A 4,974-nucleotide genomic window follows, 5' to 3' on the forward strand; every position below is an offset into this window, starting at 1 on the left:
CTTTTTGATGCAATTGTAAATGGTATTTTTTCCCTTATTTCCTCTTTGTGATAGTTCATTGTTAGTGTATAGAAATACAACAGAGTTCTGTACATTAATTTTGTATCCTGAAACTTTGTTGAATTTACTGTTAAGCTCTAAAAGTTTTCTGGTAACATCCTTAGTATTTTCTATGTATAGTATTATGTCATCTGCAAACAGATGACAGTTTTACTTCTTTCTTTCCAATTTGGATTCCTTTTATTTCTTTTTCTTGTCTGATTGATGTGGCTAGGGCTTCCAATGCTGTGTTGAATAAAAGTGTTAAGAGTGGGTGTCCTTTTCTTGTTCCTGATCTTAGAGGAAATTCTTTCACCTTTTCACTGTTGGGTATCATATTAACTGTGCATTTGTCATATATGGTCTTTATTATGTTGAACTATATTCCCTCTATTATGTTGTGAACTTCTTAAAAGCAGAAATCATATCCTAGTCACTATGGTTTCCCTAGCACCTAGCACAGTATTTGGCATAGAGTAGGCTTCAACAAATACTTGCTGAAATATAAGTAAATGAAAGATTAAAAATTGTGGTGCAAATGGCAATAATGAATTGACCTTTAAACTAATGAACATAATTGGTTTGAACCTAGACTTGCATTAAGTGGGACCAGGAATAAAATATCTCCAGCTTCCTGTTGCTATCAGTATAAATCCAGACCCCTTTCTTCTGTGTTCAAGGGTCCTCAAAATCTGGTTACAATCACAGTCCCATCTCATAGGATGTTTTTCCCAACCCTCAAAAGCTTCAATCATTAGAAACTGATTTCTGTCCTTTCACAGCGTGTCCTTTCATGTTTTCTGGTCTTCATAGTTGCAGTTCAATTTCTTTGTAATTTATTTGTCACACTGTCCTTTAGGGCATATCCAATTTATCTTTAAAGACTTAGATCCAATGCTACTCCTGTGAAGACTCCCATGAGCTAGTGAAGAGACTCATATAAAGAGTTAGTTTTTCTTTCCATTATGTTCAACAGCTCTGTGTCTATATCACTGTTATAGCATTCGCTAATATTTTATAAGTTTGTCTTCCCAACTGGGATCTCTGAAGTCTGTAATGGTGGCTTACTGGTTTAGCTTCTGTGCTTAGCCTAGCAGCTGTGTAAATTTTATGCTCTATAAATGGTTGAATAAAACAAATTTGAAAAACAAGAAAAACAAGTAAGTAGTTCTGAAATAAATTAAAAAAAAATTTTTTTTTAATTCTAAAATCAGTACTTTTCCTGGTAGACAAAGGTACCTGAGGGATTTCAGTTTTGTTTTGTTTGTTTTTTTTAAATTAGCATCTGTCTTTAAGTATATTTAGATATGTGCTTTCTCTTTTGGCCACTTTAGCATGTCATCACAATTTGTTTTTCCTAGATGCTACGTTTTATGCCTAAGCTTGCTTCAAGGATTTGTTGGCTTTATCATTTTAAGGCAATAGTATAAAATTTTCAGTGCAAAGTTAATTTATGAATAATTGTGTTCAGCCATGCAACACAGAATAATAATACAGAAAGCATAAAATCAGATTTTTCTTCCTTGATAATCTGTTTGCCACTAAGTGCATACTTATAAATGCCTCATCTTTGCAACTACTCCTATTTTTCTTCACTTTTATGGAGATAGGTGAGACATAGTTCCTTTGAACCTGGATTAATCTGAGTAACAATGTAATATTAAGAGTTTTAGGACATAGTTCTAGATATGTCAAGATTTAGTAGCTCCTTAGACATGGCTTGCTCAATTATATAAGTAATTGAGAGCTCTCTAATTACATGTGGTTGTTTTGGGACAAAATTCTCCATGGGTCTCTTGTGTTTCTGTATACCTTGCATGTGAGGCACTAACTACTGTTTGTTCTGAACCATCTTTTCAAGGATGTTTTATAGCATTCAGCAGTGGAAGATGGGGATAGCGTGTCTCTCTAGAGTAAGATCAGACATGATTCTGCCCACTATAAAAAATTTGGGCTTATGCTTCCTCTCCTGTTACACAGGCATCATCTGAACCTTTTCCCATTACCTTGTAGGATTTGGGCTCTGGGGTATGGCCAAAACAAAACAAAACAAAACCCCCCTAAAGCAATCAAACAAACAAACAAACAACAAACACCACACTGGCTAGTGCTATTGCTGTGCATAATAAGTTATTCTTCATCTCTGAACCAAGAGTCGCATGTCCTTTACCAGCATCCATGAAACTGTATCTGACTAACTTATTAGTTTGCAAAATGACTTAAAATTTCAGTCTCAGACACTTCACAGTTCTTGACAGTTGGCTTGTTGGGCCTTTCTGGGCATTTAGCTACACTATATTTCACAGTCTGTCTTTTAGTTTTGTGTGACGATGTGATGGAGTTCTGGTCAGTGAGTTGTAGGCATATGCGCCTACCTGTAGGACTGGCCCATACGCTACTCCATATACTCTCTTTTCTTTATCTCCTGGCTAGATATAGATGAGCTAGTGGAGGAACTTCAAGAACCTAGAAGATTACAGAAGATCACTAGATGGAGGATCTTGGATCCCTAAGTGACTGTATAAATCAGAGCCCCCTAGTGACCCTCACTGGATTGTGATGAAAGTAGAAGGGAAAAATTTTTCATTAGATTAGACTTTTCAAATTTGGAGGTAGTTTGTTATAGCAGTGGGGCTTTCTTAATACACACACTATGGTCAAATTCATATTTAAAGTCTTTTTAAGCTGTTAAAATAAATGTAACAGAGATTTAGAAACATTATACTAGTGCGATTTTAATTTTGACCTGTCTTTCACAGGGAGTTGGTAATATTTCCCTACCCAATTAAGACTAACTAGTTCCATGTCTCAGTCATGCTGTTCTAATCATTTGCTCTCTTGGTTTTTCCTCTTCTTTTCCCTCGTGTCCTCTTTTCTCTATCTCTTTCATCACTCTGCATGTTACTTTAGGGGATTATGCATCCCTTTAAATTGCTCTGCATCCAATTATTATATAACTAAGGCTTTCCCACACAGCCTGCAGAGCACTAAAAGTATATTCTCCCTTCCATCCCACACATTTTTTTTTTGCAGTTTCTCCCACATACCTCCACTTTATTAGAGTTATACACTGTGTTTACAGAAAATCAGTCATTTTTTGTTGCTGTTTGATACAGTTGCTGTTTCATGCTAAATCATTCCTTGTATCTAGGAGAAGTGTGTTGTGTGCACAGAGAAGAGCAAATACAAAAAGCACTGATTACCTTGACTTGTTCATGGAGCAAAAGAGAGGCTAATGTGACTGAAATAGGGGACAGTGATAAGAAATAAGATCCAAGTTTCTTTTCCGTAAAAACTGTAAATGGCGGATGACTCTGGTGCTGTGAAAGGGCATGGAGGCCAGGGAGGCCCGGACCCTGGAATCGGAGGCTCAGGTGGCTTCCGTGGAAGCTTCCGCAGTGTTGTCCCAGGCATGGGTCACAGCCTGCATTGTGGCTGGGGCCTGAGGCCTTGGAGCTCGCGGAAGCAAGGCTGAGGACAAGGAGTGGCTCCTTGTCACTAAGCTGGGCCCGCCTGGTCAAGGACTTGAAGATCGAGTCCCTGGAGGAGATCTATCTCTTCTCTCTACCCATCAAGGAATTTGAGAGCATTGACTTTTTCTTGGGGCATCCCTCAAGGACGAGGTTTTTGAAGATTGTGCCTGTGCAAAAGGAGACCTGTGTTGGCCAGTGGACCAGGTTCAAGGCATTTGTCGCCATTGGGGATTACAATGGACCTGTCAGTTTGGGTGTCAAGTGTTCTACGGAGGTAGCCACTGCCATCTGTGGGGCCATCATTCTGGCCAAGCTCTCTATTGTCCCTGTGCAGTGAGGCTACAGGGGGAACAAGATCGGCAAACCCCACACCATGCCTTGTGAGGTGACTGGCCGCTGTGGCTCTGTGCGGGTGTGCCCCATCCCTGCCCCCAGGAGCACTGGCGTTGGCTCAGCCCCTGTGACCAAGGAGCTACTGATGATGGCCGGAATTGATGACTGCTACACCTCTGCACTGCCACCCTGGGCAGCTTCACTGAGGCCACTTTCCATCCATTTCCAAGACCTTCAGTTATCTCACTCCTGACTTCTGGAAAGAGACAACGTTCAGGACTTCCCTGAACAGCTGGTAAAGACTCGCACCGTAGTTTCTGTGCAGAGGAGCCATGCTCCAGCTGTAGCCACCACATAGTTGTATATGAGAAAAATAAAGTGAGTGAAGCTGGTTTAAAAAAAAAAGAAGAAAGAAGATCCAAGAGGTAATGGGGGGTGGGAGGTGGGGGTGAGTAGGGGTGGTGCAGACATGGTTAAGCCTTGTTAGGCCTTACTGTGACTTTGCCTTTTAATCTGAGAGAGTTGGGAAGCCATTGAAAGTAGCAGTGACATATTCCGATTTATGTTTGAACAGTACCAGTTTGGCTATTTTGATAATAAACCATAGAAGGCAAAGATCAAAGTAGGGTGAAAGGTTGGGAGGCTTTTGCAATAATTCAAATGTCTCTTAGAGGAGGTATCAGGGACTAAAGGTGGTAAGAAGTGGTCAGGTTTGAAGTATATCTCAAAGATGTAGCTTGCAGGATTTTCTGATGAATTGGCTATAGAGTGTGAGAAAAAGAGAAAAGGCAAGAGTGGCTTTAAATGGTGAGCAAGAGGACGGATAGTGTTACCATCAACTGGCAAGATGCGGATGTAAGAAGCTGTTTTGATAATGTAAAGTTTGAGATACTCAAAAGATAGTTAAGATCATATCAAATAACCAGGTGGATATAAGTCTGAAGTCCAGGGAAGAGATTTTGGCTGAGGAAATATAAGTTTGGGAGTTTTCAGTGCAGAGATGGTACTTAAAGCATGAAGCTAGATGAACTTGCCAAGGGAATAGGTGTAGAGAGAGAAGAGCAGGGGTCCAACTGAGTCTTGGTACACTCCCACATTAAGAGGTCAGGAAGGTAAGAGGAGGTAGCAA

General features: G+C 40.0%; 1 pseudogene; it reads left to right on the forward strand.

Moving 5' to 3' along the window:
- Positions 1–3,340: 3,340 nt before the first annotated feature.
- LOC130849838 (40S ribosomal protein S2-like) lies at positions 3,341–4,203 on the forward strand (annotated as a pseudogene).
- Positions 4,204–4,974: the final 771 nt, after the last annotated feature.

This window comes from Hippopotamus amphibius, chromosome 3 (genome assembly GCF_030028045.1).
Source record: "Hippopotamus amphibius kiboko isolate mHipAmp2 chromosome 3, mHipAmp2.hap2, whole genome shotgun sequence".
Lineage (NCBI taxonomy): Eukaryota > Metazoa > Chordata > Mammalia > Artiodactyla > Hippopotamidae > Hippopotamus > Hippopotamus amphibius.